Source organism: Centruroides sculpturatus, unplaced genomic scaffold, assembly GCF_000671375.1.
Source record: "Centruroides sculpturatus isolate CEXI.00-Female unplaced genomic scaffold, Cexi_2.0 scaffold280, whole genome shotgun sequence".
NCBI lineage: Eukaryota > Metazoa > Arthropoda > Arachnida > Scorpiones > Buthidae > Centruroides > Centruroides sculpturatus.
In genome coordinates, this window is record NW_019384675.1 from 316,263 (window position 1) to 343,701 (window position 27,439).

At 29.1% G+C, this 27,439-nt stretch overlaps 2 protein-coding genes across 3 annotated transcripts in view; one reads left to right on the forward strand and one right to left on the reverse strand.

Moving 5' to 3' along the window:
• The window catches only part of LOC111626832 (pseudouridine-5'-phosphate glycosidase-like), a 175,913-nt gene that overhangs the window by 121,404 nt on the left and 27,070 nt on the right, over positions 1-27,439 (forward strand). The window lies entirely within an intron of this gene.
• The window catches only part of LOC111626810 (tetraspanin-9-like), a 54,401-nt gene that overhangs the window by 4,709 nt on the left and 22,253 nt on the right, over positions 1-27,439 (reverse strand). Inside the window, exon 1 of one of the 2 annotated variants that reach the window (XM_023370317.1) lies at positions 6,389-6,616. The exons of the other annotated variant lie outside the window; for it this stretch is intronic. The gene's annotated coding sequence lies outside the window, so the exon portion shown is untranslated. Of the gene's footprint in view, positions 1-6,388; positions 6,617-27,439 lie in introns of those variants that run through there. 2 annotated transcript variants of the gene reach the window in all.

Below are 27,439 nucleotides of genomic sequence, written 5' to 3' on the forward strand. Positions count from 1 at the left end.
TTACCGGTATATCTAGTATACTTGTTTAATATAGTTATGCGTGGGTGAGAATTATACATCAAATAAAACAAGAATAAATCGTCGGAAAGCTTTAAATATGTCTTTCCCGAAATAATTCTGAAAAAGCTCGACCAATATTTAATTAGTCGGTAGAATGATTATATAGATTTATATTTATATAGCCTATTCTTAGACACCTTTGATATTAAAAAGGAAGATGTTTTAATATTAGCGTGTTTGCATGTTTGATGGAATAATGCACGTGGGCGAGTTGCCAAGGGGATCTCCGGAGGACTCTACGGGAACTGGTCTCTATTCAGGGTTAAACACGTGAATAACACCCAGAAACACGAGGCTAGCTAGCCCTTCGGTTGGGCGCCAACCCATAACTGTGTTCGCTTTTATCCACTCGGCTATTGGTGGATCTCAATATTAGCGAACGTGATTAACAATAAAAATTTTAAAAAAATGAAATGTGTTTTTCGAGAAATTATCTAACATCGATATAAAATTTTATCCGGATTGTATTTCTCGTTTACTTGTAAAATAAATGAATAATAACAATAATGTTGTGATATATCTGGGCAAATGCTGTGATATATTCCTTCATACACACCAGAAAGATAAGTCCCGAATGTCGGTAAAGATAGCTAGCATTTGTGAAAACGTTAAATTCTGGCTCGGTTATAAAATTCGGAATTGTTACCATTTACGATCCTATGGCGAAGGAATTTTTTTGGATTCAGTAAACGAAAATTTTACTATAGTTTTATTTTTATGCTGAATTTTTAGGTACTTGCTTAAATTTCATATAACGTGGATTTTATAGAATTTCGATAGGACCTAATTAAATTAATATGTTAACCCTTCAAAAAAAATAAATAATTTCTTCAATATCGAACCTTATAAACAAATACGTCAGCATTGAGTAACCTAATGTGAAATTAAATTTCCTACATTTTCTTATAAAAAAATGTATGGAATGTTAAGCAGTAAATTTGATTTTGAACTTACTTATCGATAAAGAAAAAGAAAACGCGTTAAAGATCATATTTGTTAATTATATCTGAACGAAATGTCAGTAATAACATGCAATAAAGAATCCAGATCGTTAAAGGAGGGCGCAGAAAGGAAACTGTGTGCCTTAAAAACTGTTTTACTACCTGAGGTATCAGGCTTTACTCGGGAAAAACCCACAGAAGGGGGTGTAGCTGAGTCCTGCGCATCCCCCAAACTAGCCCACGATAATATATTACTTTTTTGCAATTTTTTTATGTAAGTAATGCGGGATAAAATATAATATAATATGATTTCTGTAATTACCGAATTACTTTATTTAATGTGATTATAACTTCAATTTTTGTTAGTTTCCCCTTAATATTGTAAAGTTTAATTTTTTAAATATTTTGAGTACATTAAAAAATACTTTTAGGCTAAATACGGTTTATAACTGGGATTATACGAGTACAGTAGAGCCTCGATTATCCGACCCCCTATCAACCGACCGTCCTAGTCGGCAAATTTTAATGTCCGCTATTGATGTGGCGCTACAATATTTGGCTATGTCTTGGCTACTTTAATATTATTTTTACGTGTTTTAGCTGGCAACACTCATTCGATCATTAAAGGGAGCCAGTATTTAAACGAGGCTTAACTTTCTAATTTTTAACGATACAATAGCGATGATTATTATTTTAAACAAATTTTTGTTAGGCTTAACATCGATGAAAATTCAACGCAAAGTAGGTTAATAGCGATATACTAATATTACAATTACATGGGATATAATAATATACTACACTAATAATGGATTTTTTCATACTTTTCGATTATCCGACTTTTCAATTATCCGACCAACCCCAGTCCCCAATTAGGTCGGATAATCGAGGCTCTACTGTAGATATTCGAGAAGAAAATATATAAAACGGATTTTCTTTTAAAGTTCATGGTATTTAAAATTTGATACAGCTACTTTAAAACAGTTCGATATTATTTTAAATTCAATATACTATATAAAGTTACATTTAGTATAAATAAATTGATATTTTTGGAATCGGTTCAGATGGATTTCATACATAACTTCTGATATAATTCTTATATATAAGAATTATATTGGAAGATATTCGTACATATGATTTTGTAATTTATAAATAAAAATCAACTGAATTTAAAGCTGCCATACACACAATTTATATAATAAATTTATGTAATGTTATAATTTTTAGGAATACAGAAAACAAATATTACTTAACACAGAACTGGTTCTTTTCCCCCTTTCTTTTGCTTTTTCAATGGGGGCTATGGGGTGGTGAGGGACGATAATAGATCGTTCGTGAAGAAATTCCATTTTTCGATCGCCTGGACTCTTAACTTTTTCTGATTACATTATACGCTTTAAATTTGATAAACAATGATAATAATGGTTAAGCACTCGTCGCAATCACTATTCTCGAAGACTACATCACAAAAACATTACTAACACGCAAGTTAATAGATATTACGTACGTTGTTTTCTCTATAAACAAACACCACATGCGGTGAGAAGTCATTAAAAATAGGAATCACCGTAAATTTCTTCAAGCTATATTGTCGAGAGAATTAACAGGACGATGACTATCACTTTTAACGCTTTTCAGCGAGTAAAACGATTCAGTTCTATCTACGAGAAAGGTTCTTTCATGCTAATTTCTGTTAAGCTTCAATACCTATAAAATTACTACCTAAATTTTTCCACAAAATTTAAGGTTATCGGCCTTTAAATATTATACAATACAAATGGGAATTACTTTTAGTTTCAAATGTTAAGTATAATTCAATTTCTGTTTACAATAACTCAACATTGATTTTATGTTTTAATGAAGCCTTTACTAATCTTTTGATAAGGATCTAATAAAGATATTTCCTTACACTTTTTTTTATCAAAACAAGATCAGAAAGGATTATATTGATAACTTCAGTAATTTATCTATTAAATTTTCTTTCAATATTATAAATACTTTATATTAAAAAATATTATAAATGTAAAATTTTCATTGCAAATTTCTTTATTGTATCTCTAAGTAGAGTTTAATCTCATAAATCGCACTGAACATCTTTGAGAATTTGGTAGAAACTGTAATAAATAAACGAGATCTAATGGTTGCAGATTGTACCCAGTCTTTTAAGCCCAAGCATTATCAATTTAAAATATCGGTGTAGTACGGTTTAGAACAGTGGTTCTTAACCTTTTTATACTCGCGGCCCACCAAATATTTCATAATGTTTTTGTGACCCCCATTTTTTTAAATAATAATTTATATTTGGTAAATTATCTATAATAAATTGATTTTTTTATTATTGCTTTATTTTTAAAATTCCAAGCATTAATAGTTTCTTAGAATTATTTTGGAATAAAAGAAGTAAATACTGCGGTGTAAGTAGCATATTTGCATTTATTTCTTCTTTACTAACAAAGTTGTAAGTAGGAAGAAATAAGAAATAAATAAAAAAACTAAATACGAAAATTTTATCTTTCTTATTTAACTTTTCAATATGATATTCGGTTATACATCAATTTTCTTTTTATTATATTCTGAAGGAAATTTTGCATAATTTGGCGGTCCCCCGGCAAACTTCTTACGGACCCCCAGGGGGCCGCGGTCCCCCTGTTAAGAAACACTGGTTTAGAATACAGATTGAAATACGATTTATAAAGAGCAATTATTTAATGTGTCATCGTCACGATGCTGGGTTGCAATTTTTAATAAACTTTTAATTAAAAAAAGTCACGTGACTTCCGGTCCAGACTGGACGTTCGTGTATATTTAATGGATCTCCGGTCCCCAAAGCTTTCCGTATCTATTCTCGATTTTAGTAGTGTCTTGCTCCTGTACATCACACTCCTCCTGATAACAGTTGAGTTATGCCGGTCGAGAAAATTTTGAATTGAAATCCCGTGATTTCCTGTCTAAACTGGAATTTCGTATATAGTTAATCGGGACCTCCGACCCCTAAACCCCGATTTTAAACTAACTCCATTCTCGAGATTAACGAAGGGACGTCATAGGTCTGCAATTTGAAAATTGCAGGCCAAACACGCGCTATAAATTGTACCTGCCGTACTCTAAATCATTCCTTTAGGAAAGTTGACGTTCTAATATAAAATAAAGAAGAGAAGCACAATGTATTTTTAATTGAGGAGTTACTTAAACTTAATATTAGCGTGTTTTATCTAGGTTGACAGAGAAAAGTCATCCCAACACAAGATTGTTAAAACAAGAATAAGTAAACTTAAACGAGCAATTATTTATTGTGACTTCGTCACAATACCGGGGTGCAATTTTTAATCATATCTTTTTAATTTATTTTATTTAAAATATAAACTCTCCACCTCAAATTAGTAGTGTCTTGCCGGTCATCTATCTAACTCTTTTCAGAGGAAGTTTTTGAGTTAAAATAACGTGACTTCCGGTTTGCATCTGAAGTTCGTATATAGTTAATCGAGGCTTCATGCCCCTAAGGTTTTCATATCTGGTCTTGGCTTTCATCTATCTAACTCCATTCTCGATATTAAGAAAGGATAGATAGACACACAAACGGACGACAGTGAGAATTTATAGGTCTACAATTTTTTCAAATTGCAGCAGAATCAGTTTCCAGAGCTCAATTAAAAATTGAAAGCAAAATTGTTATTGGAATAACACATTTTATTTTTACGCTGGTCCACATTCACCATAATAAAATATACGGGTACAACATATACGACAAGTGGCAGCTCAAATTATGATAGGATATCATATTTTCTTTCAACGTTCTTTTCTTGCCGACAGAAGAGATAAATTTTTAGTATTCTTACACTGAATTATTATCAAATTAATAAAGTATTGTGCAACATATATGATACACAATTCATACATAGTTTTGAGAGTGCAAAGGCTTAACTTAACGATCATATTTTTATTTTATAGAATCATCAAACAAACAATCGTACGTTTCGCGCGACATTCTTCTTGGTAGACCAGTTTTGCTATTAATTGATATTACTTGCAGTTGGATACGTCACCATGCAAATAATTTATCAGGCCGGTTTATAAACTATACATGTGGTATAGTTTATAAGCCGGTACAATATAAAATACTTTACCATATATATAGAATGCTACAAGATTCAAAAATAGTTTCGGTAAAAAATCGTTTTGTAAAAAAAATTAAAAATTTAAAAGTATAATGCATTAATCTGCTTGATAGTTACGCGTAAAGTTACCTTACACGGTAATAGGCATCTTCATTTTGTCGTTAATCGCCGCTCTCTTGCATCGGTAACGTTACATTAGTTTACATATTAATACACGTTAGCATTGTTCCTGGAATGTCATGGAAACGCAAACTGAAAGCGTCTATTGGTGCATGTTGCAGCTTGTCAAACAGACATAATGATTCGATAATTTAATAAGTATTATATTACAATTTTAAATCTATTATCATAGAATTTTTATTAAAACTTTTCTGTTTTTGTATCGAATAGGTGATAAGCTTGCAAATTGGACTGTGTTGTATTTATCGGTACTCTAAAGCCTCAATTTTGTGCATTACGGGAAGGCCCAACTCAATGAGGTCAGACAATATCAAAAGACATCTTAATCCGAGATTATTCATAAAAATGTACAAGAATTATATTGGGTTTGAGTACAAATCGTCAGAGTATTATCCATTTTTCAAAGTGAAAAAATGGTTACTACTACTGTACCTGTGTAATTGGAGGGGAAAAAAGCAGTTTCGTTAAACTTTTGTTGTTATATTATAAAATTGCTAATTATAAAGTTTTAGTACCATTTTTTTAAATAAATTATAATATAAACGAAATAATTAAAAAAAATTAATTTTATGGACAAGGGTGTAATATAAGATCACATCTATATTGATTCTAGTGAATCCAATTTATGATCCCAATTAAGTTTTAATTAAAATTCTTATGAAGATGAGGTACAGAAATTATTCATTATGAGAAGTGAAAGTTGAAAAATGCTTATAAAATTTCAGAAATTAAAAGATAATAATGTTATAGGACATAGCATAATAACTATTAAATTTATAATATACTTCCGCCTGGAAGTGAATTTTACAGGCTGTTTTGGAAATTTTTAATATAAGCTTTTTGAATCCATAAATCCATTTGATTTACTATATAAAAGTATTTTGAACATTAAAAAATTTTTTCATGAAAACTACAAACATTTAAAAAATATAATTCATTATTTAATTTCTAATAATTAGAAAATATGTTAGAAGACAATTAGGCTTTGCAATAACCGAATTAAAGCCAGATAAATCTGTTAATTATAAATAAACTAATTACTTATAATTAAAAATTCATTTTCAGAAATTATCAAAAGAAAAAAATTACTCTTACTTTTACGAAATAATCGTATACGCTCCATCTGTTTGGTTAATGATGATTGGACAATCACTCTATATGTTATGGGCTATTAAGCCTGCACGGATCATTATCAAAAGACCATTAATCCTCAAAGAATATAAGAAATGAACAGATTATATTTTCATAATTCGTAATAAAATTCAAAAAGCTTAATAACGTACGGAAGGAAAATTTTGAAAACTGCATTTCACGACAGCAACGCATTGCTAACAAAACGTTTAATAGAATTAGAGCAATACACAAGTCATTAGGCAACGTGTAATATAAGTAGAAAATTGTCTAGATTCGAAATACAGTAATGGTATTTATTTCGATTTGTTATATAAAATATTTTGCTACAGAGCGGAAGTATCTTTGAAGTCTACTTAAAATCAAACCAGATTAGACTTTCCTGTCAACGTTCGAAGCGAGACATAACTAAAGCGTGTCACATCACGTTCGATTCTAGCTAACACTACGATCGATCGATCGATCAATATTTCTTGGCCTTGCAACTGGGATACATTAAAAGAGTCCTTTACGGTCTCTATCCGAGCTCTCAGCTGCTATATTAGGAACCGAGAAGATAAAATGACAACATTGTCGCTTTCGTTATTTATTCCTTTCTTAAATCTAATTCCTTAATCGCAAACTCAATTATGACGCCAGTTTCTGTAAAATAATTATTGGAAGAAAAATGAATTGCCTTTTAATTATTGGAATTAAGACTTTAATGCTATTAAAATGTCGTAAGGTAACTTGTTACCATTTGTATAAGAAAGTCAATAAAATCAATTTATTAAATAGTAGCTGTATGAAAGAAAGGCATATTCCCTCGAATGTTCATTTTCCGAATTGATCGAAACCTTGAACTCTTCTTCTATGTTGCGAAAGTTAAAAGACAAAACTTTCACTTGAGCATTTCCTATCATTCGATATCGAAGGCGTGGCAAAGAAAATGTCAACCGACTCGAGTTGCAGTCGTTCTACTTTTAAAGGCCAAGCAAAATTCAAAGAAAATCAATCATATTTATTTATAATATGAAAACGTTAAACCTTTAGCATTATTATCACATTAAAATAAAATATCAAATTAATAAGCTCGCCATTATCCTAATACTTAAAAATAAGTTTTATAAATTTTTGATGAGAAAATAAATTTATATAGTTTTAAACATATACGATAAAACCTATCTAAACCGGAATTCCATGGTACCAAATGTTTTTTGCGATTTGGCAGGTTTTCGTTTACACCGTTTTCTTTTTCTATTTTTAACGTATAAAATCACTCCGTTCGAAGAGTTTTTTCAGTTGAGACAGACTTCCGTTTTATTCAGCTTCGGAGTTTTTTACTGTATATTATAATGTACTAATGAATACTTATAGGGAAGTCTTTATAATTTTATAGTTAAATACCTAGAAGAATCTGTGCTTTCTTTAAAAACTAGTTTGACAGAAGTCTCGAAACACTAATTGCACTTTATTATAATATCCTTCAGCACTCTGCACCCATTCATTATCAGCTTTTAAAAGATGTTTTAAGCGTTTTCTTAGTAAAGTTTTTATATATAAGTGATTTCTTCCGATTTTTTCCGAATAAGACTATAATAATAAATATAAACGGGGAGCATTTCTATCAAATGAAAGATTTAATGAAACCAAAAAGAAGCTGTGTCAAAAAGTTTGGAAATCATTGATCCGGACAATGATGGACTATTCTATTAAGCTTCTTATTTGTAAAGAATTTTTATATTTAATTAAATTGGAATTTCCCAATTTGTATTGTGATTGTAATTGCCATTACGAGACCCCTTTTTTTAAAAAAAGAAACTAATTAAAAGTAACATTTATTTTCCTGTTCTATTTTTTAAGCACACCAATTGACGTTAAGGATTATAACTTCTAAAATCTCCTCAAATTATATTCTGTTGTTAATTAAGTTTTAAATTGAATTTTGAACTTTAATTATAATTACTATTTAATCGATCTTTCTTACTTAATTTTCAGCGTAAAACTAATTAACATATCACTTTTTTAAGTATAAATTTTTATATTTATTATTGTATATTGTAATTATGTAAGAATATCTTTATTTAAAGTTAAATTTATTTACTAAAATATTCGAAAAAAATCAAACTATTCGAAAAATATCGAAGCAATTCATCATCAAATCAGAAAAAAATTATTTCCGTAAATGTCCTTAATAAAGAACAAAAGACGATGAGTAGAAATGATGGAGATGAAGTGCAATCGAATTTTACGTCACTTGCAGGAAGCAGCGCGTGGGGTACTTGTTTTCTCTCTACAATAAATATACGTTCCACTAAAAAAATGAAATTATAACAATTTTTTTTATAATTTATTCTCCATTTCTAAGTAACTAAGAAAAATACTTTTATCCATAAAAATTATATTTTCAATTTTAAAAAAATTACGATTCCTGTTAACAAATAACTTGGAAGATTTTTTNCTGTAAAGAAAGGAACAGAACAGGTTTCCAAGGTCATGTTAAATATTCTTAATGCACTCGCATTTCTCGTGTGAATATTAAGGATATTATTTATTATTATTATATTTCCTATATACCAGTTATATTGTCGACTGAATTGTAATTGTTATAGATTTATAGATAACAGAGGAATTTACCTCGTATTTATCGCATGGGATGAGATAAATCAGAAAACTAGCAGATGAGTCCGGCGTACTCGGGCAAAAAATAACGTATTAGATTATTTCGTACTTCTAACCCTTCTATTATAATATACAATAGCTTTCGATTTATATTTACGAAGATTATATTACGTAAGAGTTTATCACACCAAGTGCCCAGCCCAATCTAACACACTTTAAAAATTCTTTAAATCGTGTACAGTAGAGGAATAAAGAATTTTTAAAATGTGTTATATTGGTCACTTGGTGTGATAAACCCTTACGTAAGATAACCTTCGTAGTTATATAAATCAAATTCTATAATATAACAAATATTAAGACAAAAACCATATGAAGAGTTTGGTTATTTCGGCCTACCATTGTAACGTTTATCGTGATAGTCGGATGGTACGAAATGGCACAATTTCATTGACCAAGTAGACACTAATTGAAAATATGATATCTTAAATTTTTTCAGATATCATATTTTTTTCCTAATGTTAATTCTAAGAAACTGTACCATTCACAACCGAATATCAAACGGTAATATGCTAACGAATGAAATTTCGGAAAAAATGGACCAAATATTTAAACTCGGCACCCTCGAAAACCACTTAAAACATATTTTGTACTCGCCGGTAACCTTATATTGTGTAATTTTTCTATTCGAATGTCATCATACAGGTGGGTCCGATAGGAAGAAGGGACTGTTGCAGACGGAGGTTGGAGTTAATTCGTCCAAAAGTAGTCATTGACCTCCCGGCAGAGAGAATGGTCAACGACTACTAATCAGTCTAGTATTAATATTTGAAAAGTAATCCGTGTTAGACAGGTTGTGGTAGCTCCGCATGTGATCGAATTTGCTAACTCAGACATGGCCAACATACGGCCCGTCTAATGAATTTATGTTGCCCGCGATCAATTTTTCAATATTAGCTACTGAAGTCCGAGTAGCTCGATGAAAAATTCTGACGCCTAAAAAAAACAAGGTCAACAACTCACTGTGCGTTTAGAGTTAACCCTTCATTACAAATCTCGTAAGTACAGCGTAGAATGTTGATAAAGCATGATAATGTAAAAAATTGTATCTGTAATGTACTGCACAATTTAGTCTCAATTTAGACACCACAATGAGATGTCACACCACCTCAAAATCTTCCTAGGGCAGCCTCTGGTTCGGCCCGTGGAAAATGTTTTCTTTCCAATTCGGCCCGGGGGCAAAAACTGTTGGCCACCCATGTGCTAACCTTAACGTCTGAAGGACTTCATATAAAATTTGTTTAAATAAAAACATCTTGTAAAAATGATAGAATAATTTCTTTTATATGATAATAAAGTGATAAATTGTTTAAATTTTGGTAACATATTGTATAAACAACGTGGGAAGTATGTTCTCGTAAATATTGCATTTATAGAAAAATTGTTGGGCTGCAATTTTAAAAGAAATTGTAGACCTATAAATTCCCATTGTTGTCCGTCTCTGTCCTTCCTTAATCTCGAGAACGGAGCTAGAAAGATAAAAGTCAAAAAAGATGGAAATCAAAAGAGAAAGAGGACCAGATTAATTATATATAAACTTCTGATTTGTACCGCCAAGTCACGTTATTTCAATTCAAAAAATTTTTCCTCGAACGGAATTAGATACATAGCCGGCACAATTCTATTTATAACAGGATGTATAGGGTATGATGTACAGGGAGAAAACATTACTACACTACGCAGGCAAGTGCTATATGCTAACTGTCGCAGTAATGGCGTAATGGCGCATCTGTTTCGCGCTATATCATTTTCGCAAGTAATTCAGTGAATATAATATATATATATTTAAAATTATATCTTTTTTGTAAGAATTATTTAGTTAATTGTTTTGTTAAATTTTTCCAATAGATGACGCTACGTGTAAAGCCAGCAAATGTAATTGAAATTAATCGATATATAAAAATCCAATCGATAATTTTCAGTGGAATTATGACATGATCTAAGTTAGAAGAATTTGAACGTAACTGTTAAGTTTCGTAGCAATTGGTCGAACGGCCTAGTAATATATGGCGAACAAACAAACAAACATCCTCATTTATATATATATATAATTTACAGTTGATAAAATGAAATTGAAAACGACGCGAACGCATTAATTTTTAAGTTTTTGTGTTCTCTTTTAATAAATAAACATATTTTTTCACTCTACTTATACAGAGTGTTCGAGTGTTCTCGCGACTTTTTCTTGTTAATGTCAAAACGTTTTAGCATTTTATTTCGACTCACTACTTAAAAAATTGCTCACGTAACTCGTTCAGATCTACTTAATCATAATTTAGAATTAATCATAAAATTAATTATATTTGATATAGATAAATATCTAGATATACTTAACAAACACATGAATCAACATTACTTCAAGGATATTATATTGTAAAAATAACTCGCGAATGTGTGAAAAAAAACTATACTCCGTTCAATCAATACTAACTACTTTTACTCCAAAACAAGCAAAGTCGATCTAACAACAAACTTCTTTGCGTTAATGAATAACTAAGCAAACAGAGATATGAAAGTGACGCTCTAATTAACAACAAATATTGATCAAATCTTGAAAAATGAGGAAGTCTATTTTTTAAAATTTAATGTGTTCATTGTTTTGTATTTTACGAAATAATGACCTAAGTTTTTCCTATTTTTAACTTTTTGTATATTCCCTATTTGGATTTGGGATAAGGGGTAAGGCAACGCAACACACGAGCAATCTGCCGAGATGATGATGCTTCTCGGGAGTGACCTTAATGTGAAAATGCCTCCTATTTAGGTGTTAGACATGTGAATAAATCTCGGTAAATTTCACGCGGCTAGCCCGTTGGGTGGGAGCGAACCCGCGACCATCTAACAGTGTTCGGTGCTTTTAATCCATTAGTGGGCACGTTTTCCCTCATATTTCATTGATTAAATATAATATATAGGAATTTTTCAGTGTCAGATTTAGGGCGGGGCAGCCAAAGCACCTAAAAAGTTACCTTTTAAGAATGTATAAGAGTCCATGGTTATTATAAAATGGCACAGATTGCCAGATGCCAGAAGGTCTAAAACCGGCATTAAAAATAAATTTCTGTGTAAAAACATTCTAACATTTTAGGCAAAATTCTTCTTTAATTATTGCCGATAGGCGAGATAAAGTTTAATTATATAATACAAGATATATTAACACTGTTACTTTGATAATATCATAAATAATGTTGTTAGTTTTTAATTCTTTCCGAAAAAAATAATAACTGTTTTATTTAATTGCGTTTACAGTTAAATTTAACAAAATTATTGCTAAACGTTACGTATTTTTTCTTAAATGTAAATCAATATTTTAAAAATAATTTCGATATAGGCATTGAAAAGTTTTTTTTATAGCTTATAAAATGTAAATTATATGTTAGTAAATAATAGGGGCAATATAAAAAAGTAATATTGGTATAATTATATTATACATTTATATAATTATTGGGCTGCAATTTTAAAAACAAATGTAGACCTATAAATTTCAACTGTCGTCCGTTGTCCGTCTGTCTTTCCTTAATCTCGAGAACGGTATTAGATATTGATAAATGAAATTCAAGACCAAATATGGAAAGCTTAGGAGCAGAAGGCCCCGATTAACTGTATACGAAGGTCAGATGCAAACCGGAAGTCACGTTATTTCAATTCAAACATTTCCCCCAGAGGAGTTAGATAGATGACCTTTACACGACTTCTTTACTAACGGAAAAAGTGTGATGTACTAATGTGAGGTGTAGAGCATATATTTTTTAATTAAATAAGTTAAAAATATGATTAAAAATTGCAGCCCGACATTATGACGATTTCACAATAAATAATTATTCGTCGTATATTAGAATATTATGCAATTATGTTCAATTTTTCTGCTAAATAAGATAGATTTCTTAGTGAAAAAGTGACGGTCTTATACAAAGGTTTATTCTTTAATTAAACATCTGAGTGTTTTTACATGGAGAATGTTTTAAATATTCACATTTTTAAAGTGAATGATTTATTTATGAACAAATATTTCAGACACTATCAATAAATCACGTCCATACTAGAAGGGAGGGAGGGAATTATGACAAGTTGGACAAAGTCAGACAAGGGGACGGTAGGGATTGAACTTCAATGGACGTCCGTTTTCTTTCATTAAATTTTATACAGATTACCACTTTATGAATAATAAAATGTATAAAAATTTTGGAGGGTTGAGTTTTGTTGGACGTCCGAAGAGGGGAGGGGAAACTTGGACAAACTGGGACAATGGGGGAGGGAGAATAAATTTTTCAAGAAAAGCGTGGTAATTTATGGACAGCCCCTTACGATTGAATATGAATTTCCTAAAAATAGATTAAACTAGCAGATGAGCCTGGCGTTGCTCGGCAAAAAATAACAATAGCAAAGATTAACATTATTAGATTATTTCGTACTTCTAACCCTTCTATCATAATATATTATATTATCTGATTTATATAACTACCAAGTTTAGATTCCGTAAGAGTTTTTCAGACCAAATGTCCAATCTAACACATTTTAAAATTCTTGAAATTGTGTACAGTAGAGAAAGAATTTTTAAAATATGTTATATTTATCACAGTGTAATAAACCCTTACGTAAGATAACCTTCGTAGTTATATAAATCAAATACTGTAATATAACAAACATTACGACGAAAACCATATAAAGGAGTTTGGTTATTTCGGTCTACCATTGTCACGTTTATCGCGATGTTTATCGGATGGTACGAAATGGCACAATTTCATTGGTCAAGTAGACACCAATTGAAATTATGATATCTTAAATTTTTTCAGATATCGTATTTTTTCTTAATGTTAACTCTAAGAACCTGTACTATTCACAACCGAATATCAAATGGGGATCTGCCAACGAATGAAATTTCGGGAAAAAATATTTAAACTCGCACCCCGAAAACCACTTAAAACATATTTTGTGCTTACCGGTAACCTTATATTATGTAATTTTCCTGTTCGAATATCATCATACCTGTGGGTCAGATAGGAAGAAGGGGGTTGAAGTAATTCGACCAAAAGTAGTTGTCGACCTCCTCCCAGAAGAGAAGATGGTCAACGACTACTAATTAATATATAATTAATATAATAATTAATACCGGTCTAGTATTAATATTTGAAAAGTGATTCATGTCGGAAGATTGTGAGATGGCCCCGCATGTGATCGAAGTTGCTTACCTTAACGTCCGAAAGACTTCATATGACTTGTATAAATAAAAAAATCTTATAAAAATGCGAGAATAATTGCTTTTATGTGATAATAAAGTGTTTAAATTTTTGCAGCAGATTGTATAAACTACGTGGGAAGTATATTCTCATAAATAATGTGTTTATACAAAAATTATTAGGCTGCAATTTGAAAAAATTGTAAATCTATAAATTCCGACTGTTGCCCCCTGTCCGATCTCTATCCTTCCTTAATCTCGGGAAAGGAGTTAGATCAGTGTTTCTCAACCTCTAACGAATCGTCGCCCCCTTCAACGTAGTATCGCCCCCTTCAATGAAACCGTTACGCAGTATCGCCCCTTCACTTCAAAATTCCGATGCCGAGGGCCAAGGCTAACGCCAAATTCGTACTGCATTGAACGGACTAGTGACTAGTATAATGTTATTTGTTTGATTATTGTACGATATAACGAATAACATATCTAATTATTCTTAATATAATGTCTTACTATATCGCCCAGAAAATTGTTTTTCGCCCCCAAAATATAAATTCTTACTAATCGCCCCCCTCAACATGGAAAAACGCCCACATGGGGGCGATATCGCCCCCGTTGAGAAACACTGAGTTAGATAGATGAAAGTCAAGACTAGATGTGGAAAGCTTAGGACAAGAGGTCCAGATTAACTATATACGAACTTCCGTTTTGGAACGGAAGTAACGTTACTTCGATTCAAAATTTACTCCTGAACGGAGTTATATAGATGACCATCATGACTATATTGTTAACAGGAAAAGTATGGTGTAAAGAGGAAAACCACCACTAAAAGAATTGAGAACATTGTGGCGAAAAGTTGCAGCCCGGCATTGTGACGATGTCACAATAAATAATCGCTGGTTAGAATTGCTTTGGTTACAGCAACGCGACACATGAGCGATCTGCCGAGGGGATGCATCCCAGGAAGACATTTTTGGGAAACTGGACCCTATTAGGTGTTACTAACGTGAAGAAACGTGGAGTTTTCTGGGTTTTCTTGGCTATGCCGGAACCCTCGACTAACTACCAGTGTTCGGTAGTTTTATCCACTCGGCTACTGGAGGGCGCTTATTAGAATTAAGAAAGTACTTTTCAGAAATGAAAAAACTCGAGTCGTTAAATATGAAAATTGAATACTTAGACTTTTCATAGGATAACACTTTCGATCCCACGCAGGCAAGTGCTATATAGTACCTATCTCAGTAATGATATAGTGCATCTATTTCGTGCTATATCATTGTCGCAGTAATTAAGTGAATATGATATATATTTTTAAAAATGATATAAGGATTATATTTTGTTACATTTTTGCCAATAGATGGCGCTACGTGTAAATCAGCAAATAGAATGTGGACAGAAATCCAATATATGTATTGGGGTGAGATGTAGATATTATCTAAGTTAAAAGTATATGAACGTAACTGCCGAGTTTCGTAGCAATTGGTCGAACGGCCTAGGAATATATAGCGAACAAACAAACAAACGCCCTCATTTAGGCCTATATGTATTTAGATAAACGGATATTATAGATTAAATATAAACAAAATATACTGTATTTATTTATCTCGTGTTATAAAGTAAGGCTGTTCTTATATGAAATTTTTGAATTATTTCCAATTAATTACTAGCAAGAGAATTTTTAATTTACATTTTCATAACTATATATCTTTATTTATACATTATTATTATATCAGTTAGCACTTAAGAGTTCTATAATTAATCATAACGTCTTTTTACCGTGAGTAATTTAAATATTTTATCGTTATATTTCTGTTGTTTTAGAGTATGATTTACTTTGATTTTTATTTCTACTTAAGACAATAATCATTTTTTATTTTTAATTATTTACTGCTAATTTAAAAATAAAAAGTCATCTTGCATCCTATAGATTTGTGTTGCAATTCGATCGTCTCTTAAATTAATTTTCTGTGCCAATTGTTAAACATTCAGTGACTTCTAAGGAAGATTTATCCGCATTTTCTGCATAATTAATGTTATTAGGGCAATGTTTACAGCCTGCTTTCTCAGCAATATGTTTAACTTTATGCTGTTCAATTTTGGAATTTTATTCGTTTATAAAAGCCACATTTTACGATAATAACTGAGAAATTTTGATTTCAGAAAACACGATTTTCTTTCTTCTTCGTGTTGTTTACTGTGTATATCCCACGAATATCAGGGTCAGTTGGAAAATATCCAAAACAATCTGTCAGATTTATGTAACATAAATCTGACAGATTACGTTCTATATTCCGACTTGAAACCTTCCATAGAAAATACTGAGTTTGTAAGAAGATTCGATATTGGTTCGTCACCTAGTAGGAAAGTTTATCAGCGCAAGGCTATTGAGCCAATAATAATCAGGCGGTTAACATTGAATGTTTCAAATGATTCAATCAATCAAATATGTCAGAAAAGCCAATGCTGATATTGGTGCAACTATGTATGTGGAATAGCATATTCCAAAATGCATAGTTTCGTATTCGAAAGCAATAAATTTCTCGAAAATATGATGATGATGGCGTATGGGGATAGAATTCTAATAAACCACTATTACGTTTTTTTAAAGGTAATATTAAAAAGTGAAGTCGGAATTGCTGATGATCATTCTATCAACCAAAGAATGTTCTTTACTCAGTTTTCACAATTTTTTCTTTCATTAAATGCAGAATGTAGTTACATAAATTCTCAAAATTTTACATACCGTATTTTACGGCGTATAAGAAGCACCCCTTTCAAGCAGAGAATATTTAAGAAATTAAGCCATCCCGTGTCATTCGGCTCCAAATTTTTTTTACTGTATTCTGGTTTTAAAAATGTAGTTAAAATTTACCACCTAAAAATATTCTACATTAATACATGCAAAAGGTGTTTAGCTGTAGCAAATAATAAAAATAATATATTCAATTAAACATTTTTATTCAAGAGTTGGGTTAATAGAGGCACCCATTGAAGGATGTTTGGGAAATTCGTGAGCTTGTTGGAAATCGCAACTTCACATATAAAGCTCAGATCAATTTTTGAGCTCTTTAGTTTTGGACGAAAGTTGCATCTTTTATGCCATAAAATACGGCATCGAAAAAAGACTGTTAAGATAACATTTTCTTTCGGATATTGGAAAATACGTCAGACTGTCGTACGTTAGAAAAACATTATATTTCGGAGGTAATTCAATCCGAAAAGTGCTTTCGTGATAAACTACATTCTCTTCCAGTGTAGGAAATATTTTCTAGAAGCAAAATTTATAATAATAGAATTGTAAATTAATTGAAAATGTAATAGGCCTATACGAATTTCTTCTACTTTACAATTGTAATTAACAATCATTTTTTCCAATATGCTATTTTTATCCCAAACTTGCGGACGTCATCTTACCAATTCTCTTTCGTGTTACTTGATAAAAATACATTTCTAGATCGATAAATATCGAAATTTGTATTTCTTTCCACCATAAAAATGCTAATGATCAATTGAAATATATTTACAACCTTGAAAATTGTAACGAAAGCAGTAAAAATAATATAAAAGTGCCGATATTTTAGTTAATATCTGCTAAATCTAAAAAAATTTGACAACTTTTAATGTAGTGTCAATATTAATGTTATAAAATAACGCAAGAAAAAAACGTTAATTATCTACATAACTATACAATGAAGGTAATAAAAAGTTTACATTATGAAAGTTTTTGCGTGTCTATTAAACATCTTTTACGATACGTATCCGAATCTGACAGTCCGTAGTGACATTTAATAAAAATTATTTGCATATTAGGCGAAAACATGGCTATTAAAATATAATATATTATATTAGTATAATGTAATATATAGTATACACTATATAGTATAATATAGCCTATAATATATACTGTATATAATATAGCAATTATTTATACTAATATAAAAGCCGTCGTCTGTGTGTGAATTCCTTACAACTCCTGCAAGTTTTGTCTAATCCAGATGAAATTTTGGTTATACAGTATTCGTTTTATGTTTTATTTTACGGAAATATTAGCTATAGAGTAAACGTTTTATCGATTTCGCGTCAGTGATCGCACTTACGTTGCAGTGACCACATGACGTTTGTGCTTGACAAGGAAATTTCCCTTAAATTGCATTTTTAAATATTTTGGCAAATGGCGTATTTTAAACTTACTTCATTAAATTTACAATTTAAACTTTAAAAATGATAGCCTCATCGTGTCACTTCTATAACAAATTTTTAAAAAATTTTTTCCATAGAGACCACGTGACGTTCTATTATCCAATCCAATCGGAAGTAACGATCTAACAATTCATCTTTGTTTTATCAACGTGGAATTAAAAAGACTCCTATTTTGTCGGGGTGGGGAATGCCTTGGCGAAAGCATAAGAGTAAAATTGGCTAGGTAAATTTTAGATCTAAAAGAATAAGAACAACCGAGACTCCAGAAAACCGTGAAGTTCGACTTTAGCAACATCGAACAAGTATGGAATCAGGGCCGTGCCGTGCTATGGTGCAGAGATGCGGCCGCATCAGGCGGCACCGTGAGGGGGCGGCATAAAAAACATATAAGGGGCGGCATTTCGAAGACTTGCATCATACTTAGAAAATCTACCGCACGGCCCTGAATGGAATGGCTTTGTCGAAGGCTGCAGAAACAGCATCACATCGTCAAGCTCGAGTATAAACTACTTAATTTGTATAAATAGCAACTCTTCTTGACTTTCTTGAAATCTCTACTCTTCTTAATTCTTCAATCTCTACTTTTTGATAAAAATTATTCCGTCATGCTTGACGGGGAAATTTCTAGTATAATATAATATTACACTTAATTATAAAAGTATAATTTTAAGAAAAACGTTTTAAAATTTAAAAGTAATAAATGCAAACGGGCGCATAAGTCCGCAATCATTAATAATTTATACTGTATTAAGTTAAATATGACACTGGCGTGGAGAATGATGATTTTTATGATTATTCGAAGAGCTGTGGTTATCCGACAGATCGAATTACAATAAAAAAAAGAAATCTTCACAGATGATGGATTTAACATTATATTGTTTCAATTTTCTTACTTTCCAACCGGATAATAAAATTTTCTAGATGATTCTGATCCTCTTGCTCTTCTTCTAAGAATAAAATTTGAATAAATAATTAAAATTAATAGCCATAGCATCTATCAGTCAGTATGATTAACAGTTAATCTATTGACAGAATAAACTTTAAATTTTCAATTTTAAAAAAGAAATTTATCTGTTATCTTTTAAAAGTGAAACTATTCTCCTGCAAATATTCCTTTATTTAATTTTAATAGCTGAATTGGCGATTACTTGCACTTTCATCTCGGCAATTCTCTAGTTATGCAAATGGATATTTGCTGGAATGATGTGAAATGAAAATCATTTATGTTCAAAAGCTAATATCGTTCTAATATTCTGAATGTGAATAATATTCTAGAGATTTGGTTATTGCTTGTAGGCATCCCAATACTTTCCATGCAAAAGCAAGTAGCCTTACAGATTATTCAAAGATATTCGCATTTTAATTTCTTTTCTGCGCCGTATATTATATCGATATTTAATATGCGACTTAAGTTACTCGAATAGTGAAAATTAAAAGTAAATTTTATAGCAAAAATATTTGAAATATAAATTTTAAAATTTACATTTTTATCCATCCAATTTATTAGAATGGTGTTTAGCTGTAGCAAATAATAAAAATAATATATTCAATTAAACATTTTTATTCAAGAGTTGGGTTAATAGAGGCACCCATTGAAGGATGTTTGGGAAATTCGTGAGCTTGTTGGAAATCGCAACTTCACATATAAAGCTCAGATCAATTTTTGAGCTCTTTAGTTTTGGACGAAAGTNCAATGTCAAAATTTAAATAGGAATGCCTCCACCAATGCCTATGCCAATATTTTAAAAAATAATTTTTTATGCAAGAAAAGCCAATGTTGATATTGGTGCAACACGATAAACATTGACATTGACACTTGTACCAAGCTACAATAAAACCTGTGTAAACTGGAATTGCACGGTACAGAATATTTTTTCCGGTTTGGCAGTTTTCCGTTTTGAACAGGATTTTTTAACAGAACATAGCTTCGTTCCGAAGAATTTTTCCATTACATCTATATATATAAACACATATATACACAATTTTTTAAATTTATATCAAAAGTTCGAATAATACAAATGCCCTCTTTAAGAAATTAAACAAACTTTATTTTAAAATAATAAAATTAGAATTTCACAATAAAATGTTCTTAAATTTTTAATTACAATTTATAATGACAAAGAATTTCTTTATTTCATAGTATTTATTTTAAAACAAATGAAAACAAATACCTGAATAAATTTCAATGAATAGAAAACACGTAATTATGTTTTGAGGGTATTCAAGACAGTTAAATGCGGTCATATTCGAAAATTTGTAATCACATTTACAGATTATCTTCTGTTTCATTTTTATCTTACGTACCAAGGCGCATGATTCTAGACAATGTTCATTTAATCAGAAGAAAAACAAAAAAACATTCAATATATCAAAATGAAATTTTTTATGCCAAAAATACGATACAATTTGAATTTAAAAACAATATAAACTCATTTTCGTTACTTTAAATGCATAAAGAAAATAAAGAAAATAAACGAAAATACAATTTGAACGCGAACAAGTAAACGAGAAAGGAAATAATGCAATTTTATTATTGAGTGAATCTTTACACGACAAGATAATTGTAAAATTTTCGATTTGATGTAACGATTTTAAAAGTTAAATTTATAATTTATGCACGGATATTTTGAAATCTGTTATTAAAAATTATATGAATCTAATAATTACAATTTTCATACTATTGAAGTTTGTGCAGTTACTATTATATTAAGTATTATATAGTACTATTGTACTATTTTATTGTATACATAATATTACTGTATTATGTAGTTAATATTGTATTAAAACTACATAATAATGAGAGAATTAGAAATAAATTGTTTAAAACCAAGTAAAAATCTTTATTTTAAGAAATTTATTAAATTAGAACAATTCACTATTCTAGAATTTGTGACGAATCATACAGAATGGTTTTTCATATATAAATGTAAAATTGAATCGGATTTCAAATTTATATTTATTTATTCTTTGTATCTGAGTAAAACTGTTTTACTGTTTTTAACGAATATAATAATAAATTAATAGTACTAAATGCTTACCACTTACATTATTTAGTTGATGAAGTGTTAGGTATATTTTTTGTCCCCACCTAATTCATTTATATAATTACTGTATTTTTATCTAATTTTAGTTCTCTCTCTCTCTCTCTCTCTCTCTATATATATATATATATATATATATAACAAGACTGTTTGAAGTTCATAAATAATTAACAGAAAAGGTCAAAGTTCATCTCCACTACTATGTATTTATTTTATCGTTATCGTTCCGTAGACAAATCAATTATTACTAAGATCTATAAAACAGTAAAGTAGGCTATATAATACATAAATTCGTCTTCTAGTAAATTAAAAAAAAAGAGTACAAATTCCAAATTCAACACTACGTTGCTCTTTATCCCTCGCTATTTATTTGCATTAGTTTCGACTTAAATTGTTCAGAGCGTTATTTTAAATTTGTATATTTTGTGTAGTTCGGATTTTTAATATTGTATTTAAAATAAATTTACTACTCCTTCGATTTCCTTTCAAGCTTGTCTCTTATAACAACGCATTCTCGACTTAACTAGAAGTTTCTCAGGCAACAATAGTGCATGACCTCAATATTATCCTTCGATTAATGTAACACACATAAGATTACCGAATTTGCCGGCGTATACGATGCACTTTTTCCCGAAAAATACCGTCCGAAACCGGGGTGCGTCTTATACGTCGGCAAACACGATATTTTTAATTATAGTCTTTTATGTGAAACATATACGATTTTTTAAAAAAATATACCGTGGTTATTCTAAATTTTATTTTTTATAATTTAATCATTTATTTATTATTACATTATTGTGATATTTATAATTATTATTAACAACGAACTGTATCAAGATATTTTAATCGCATTGTAAAATGATTAATTAAAATTTTAATTTTTTAATAGATAAATTAATTTATTTTTTAATATATACTTTTGAAAGTATTTTAAAAGATTGCTGTTTGGAGTAAAAAGATTAGAAAGATCACTAATAGCCGAGTGATACTTTATGTGAACCCATTATGCGAGATTAAAAATAGTTTATAATGGCTTGTAAATCCTTTCCTCTTTCTTGTACTAAACGAGTGCTTAATGTTAATAATAAACAAATAATATTAAAATACAAATCTTACGTTTATCCAAACAAAGAAATTAAGACTAAGACAAAAAGTATTCTAGTCTCGAAAGGACCCGAACGCTTTCGGTAGGATTACTCCCTACAGGAATTCACATTGTGTTCTAATGGGATTTTTAACCTTACCCTAGGATAATATTAAGAATCTCATTAGAAGAGATGCCGAGTATCTTCCTGTAGCTTAGAACGTTAGAGCATTTAACTAAGAACTTAGGTTTGGATCTCCCGGGGCTAAATAAATTTTTTTGTATTTTATTTTTCTGTTTGCTTCTTGGAATGTTTTCTTTTGTTAGACAAGTATTTTATACACTAAAGTTTATACTTAGTGTGTTCCCATTTCTCTTTTTTACATCGATTGCTCAAATATTTTATTTCTATGTTAATAACATAGGATTATATGTTGATTGCGTGTTTTTATTGGCCGTTTATGCAAAATTTAATTAACTATGGACATTTTAAATAAGTTTACAGTAAACCCACGATTTAAAGGAAAAAATTTCTGCTCGTTAAATAGAGGATGGATCAACGAGTATAAATTACTCAATACACATTACACATTATAATCATATTTTATTTGTATTTATACATTATAGTAATGTTTAAATCCTGTACCTTGTATGTTTTTAAAATACATTCGATTTGAGGAGTTTCGGCAACAGCGGACACCCCTCTCCCCCCAATTAGTCCGTTAAATCGATGATTTTCTGTATTTAAAATTTTCCGATAACTTTAAGTGATTACTTCTTAAATTTGAATTAGATATAATAATTAAGAATTTAGAATATTTGTATTTTAAATAATATTTAATTTAACCTTTTTCTAACGGTAAAGTTTCTTATGATAAGGGGAGAAATGCAGTGAAACATAACATAGCGAATTTCAAAAATGTAATTTTACTTTTCCGATATGAAATGATTTTTTTCTTTGAGAAGATACCGACTCAATCTATGTTTATGGCACTAATAATAACAGGCATTTAGATTTATTGGAATATTATCAGATAGAATAAATGATTATTCTGTTTCGCATACGTTTAGCAATTGAACAGTTATTCCGCTGGCCAGTTGTTATTCTTTCTAGATAGCATCCGAATAACGGAAAGCAAAATCGATTGCCTCGACTCTGAACAGCATCATTAATGTGATATGAAACTCGAACTTATTTATGATGAGTCGATACTGCTTTCAGACATATTTCAATTCTTTAAAACATAAATGTAATGCATTATGTTTGTCTTACAATATCGAAAATTCCTCAGGTCTTGTTTAAATATTGGATGTTTTAAATCCAATAATTTGTATTATTTATACTTTAAAACCGACATTTTCGAATCCTTATGCCTTTTTAAATAATAAATATAGTGATAAACTAATTTTAAATAGAAATTTTGAAGTCGTAATATCAACTTTTACTGTATAACAATTATAGTTGAAATGTTAAATATTATAGTATGAGAATCTATGAAAAGTGCTGCATCACAGAATAGAAAACACAAAACAAGTTAATAATTAGAATCAATGTAATATAATTAAAAATAATTCAAATTCAAGAATAAATACAATTTGTTGCCTTCTTTCATCCTTTCCAACCATAGGAATAATGCTGACAGAGTCGACCTTTTCCTTGACATCTTTCTGCCTACTATTATGTAAATTGATTAAAAGGATTCTTGGATTTTTAAATTTTTACAAAAAGAAAAAAGGAAAATTTACAAAATTCCGGCTCTAGATGGTCTTTTAATCAATTTACATAATCGTAAGTAAGGAAGAGTCTCAAAGGAAAGGTCCACTCTGCCAGTGTTAACTGTTTAAAAGGATGTAAGACAGCAAATTATATTTGTAGTCAGTCTTCAGTTTGTATTACTTTCAAACATATTTTATTCTTGAATTTTTAAGTTTTTACATAGGAGGAAATAAAAAAATTAATAAGAACAGTCTAATATATTTACGACATGTTATTAACTTTCAATTAATTTAGAAATTTACATAAACTTTACACATTCGTGCTGCAATATAGTTTTCACTATAATCTTTATTATAGAAAAATTAAAAATGCAATGAAATACGAGAAATTGAACTTTAACTAAAAATAATAAAGTTTTATTCGCTATTTTTTAAAATAAAATATATTTTTAAATGAAAACTGTGGATAGAATCGGAAGTGATGCGAATTATTATATATAGGAATGCGACGCGGAGGATATGAGAAGACTTCTCGATGCAAATATGAATTACAAAAATGTTAATAACTTGTTTCGGTAGTTACAGTTCTGAAAAATCAATATGCTTATCAGATAAATATGGCAAAATTTTGATAGAAAATTGCTTTCATTTTATATTCTTCGTTTGCATAAAATTTTAATCAAAATACAAGAGATTTGATATATATATTTTTTCTAATGTTGAATCGGATGAAATGCCATTTCCTCCAACATTCTCGGTTTGTAAGGCATTTCATTATTAACTCCTTATGAACTATGTATTTATGCCCAATACTTTATAAGGAGAGGTTCCAGGTATCTTGTTAACTAAAACAATAAGTTTTGTTATCATCGTCATCAATTTTCGATTTTGATGATCAAGTAATTTTCTGAAGTTGAAAATGGCAATTCTCTTAAATATGATGAAAGGATTTTAATCTCGAATCTGTTTTGTTTTCTTCCTCTTTTTAAATACAATAATTGCGTATTTCTATTGCTTACAGACGTTTCGGAAGTTCTGGATTCAAGAATTTCAAGATCTTTCAAAAATGGCTTAAGGCAAGATCTGTTTTTCGGTAGTGTCTAGATTCTCCTTTGCCACGTGAGAGAATCTTATCAAATCAAGTAATTTATAACCAAGTGCATTGATATAAAGATGAGAAAATTATTTAAACATTTTGAACAGATACATTTTTGAGTGGAAACTTCGAAATCCTTCAAAAGTACTTATGAATATTTTAATCGTGAAAAGGCAACTAAATATAAAATACTAAAATAATTATTACAAGCCTATCAATATCTTGATTATTTAATGACTATAGCATCAATATGCTATATCCATTTAAAATAAGATGATGAACGCCAAGAAATAATATATTGTTACGGAAATATAGTATTACAGATGATGTAAGCTCAGTATTGTTGGGCTAAGTGGATAAGACTACTTAACACTGAAGTATAGATGCCGGACGAGTCGAGAAGTAAACAAATCTATAGATTATCGGTTTGTTTATTCGTACTGACATATTTCATGGAATCCGCCCAACCTTTGACCTAGAAATGATTAAAAGATCGAGATATGGTAGTATGTGATGTTTGGAGATTTAATGCATCAAACATGGTCGCGAGTTCTCGCCCGACCAACGGGCTAACCACAAGTTTTCTGGTTTTGTTTACGTGTCTAACAACTAAATAGGGGCCAGTTTTTCATAGAAAGTCCTTCCGAGTGGCATCCCCCTTTGGCAAGTCGCCCATATGTTGCACCGCCTTCCTTCATCAATCCAATCAATATTATTGGCCATTGTTCAGAGTTGTACAGTACACACACTAAAAAGTTTAAACTTATTAAATCATTTAAACATATATATTCTAAAGCTTTCTTTAAAGTTTTATTTAAATTGTATTCTGTAAACTGATGATGCCATGTAAAATCTAACTTAAAGTTTGAATTTAGAAAATCGGAATTCTTAAGTTATGTCACAATTTAAAAGGAAAAACCTATCGAAAACTTATTAAACTTTAAAATAAGGGTATGTATCGGTTAAAACCTTGCATGTCGCATTCCAATAGCTAGCAGCATTCTGTCGCGTCGTTTACGAAAGTATGAATTGATGACCGAATGAAATAGTTTAGATTCACACAAAGCAAACTTTTAATTAAAGATTAATTTTTTAAGAAATAACGCACTGATATGCAAATTATCTTTTCGCTTTGATAAAGTGTATTGATGAGATATTTTGTATAGAATGGATTATACATTCAATATTTGGAATTTGCTTACTTGTGATGTTGTTCTGCAGGAATATGATTACAATATGGAAGCTTTCGCAAAAAAAAAAAAAAAAAAAAAAAAAAAAAAAAAAAAAAAAAAAAAAAAAAAAAAAAAAAAAAAAAAAAAAAAAAAAAAAAAAAAAAAAAAAAAAAAAAAAAAAAAAAAAAAAAAAAAAAAAAAAAAAAAAAAAAAAAAAAAAAAAAAAAAAAAAAAAAAAAAAAAAAAAAAAAAAAAAAAAAAAAAAAAAAAAAAAAAAAAAAAAAAAAAAAAAAAAAAAAAAAAAAAAAAAAAAAAAAAAAAAAAAAAAAAAAAAAAAAAAAAAAAAAAAAAAAAAAAAAAAAAAAAAAAAAAAAAAAAAAAAAAAAAAAAAAAAAAAAAAAAAAAAAAAAAAAAAAAAAAAAAAAAAAAAAAAAAAAAAAAAAAAAAAAAAAAAAAAAAAAAAAAAAAAAAAAAAAAAAAAAAAAAAAAAAAAAAAAAAAAAAAAAAAAAAAAAAAAAAAAAAAAAAAAAAAAAAAAAAAAAAAAAAAAAAAAAAAAAAAAAAAAAAAAAAAAAAAAAAAAAAAAAAAAAAAAAAAAAAAAAAAAAAAAAAAAAAAAAAAAAAAAAAAAAAAAAAAAAAAAAAAAAAAAAAAAAAAAAAAAAAAAAAAAAAAAAAAAAAAAAAAAAAAAAAAAAAAAAAAAAAAAAAAAAAAAAAAAAAAAAAAAAAAAAAAAAAAAAAAAAAAAAAAAAAAAAAAAAAAAAAAAAAAAAAAAAAAAAAAAAAAAAAAAAAAAAAAAAAAAAAAAAAAAAAAAAAAAAAAAAAAAAAAAAAAAAAAAAAAAAAAAAAAAAAAAAAAAAAAAAAAAAAAAAAAAAA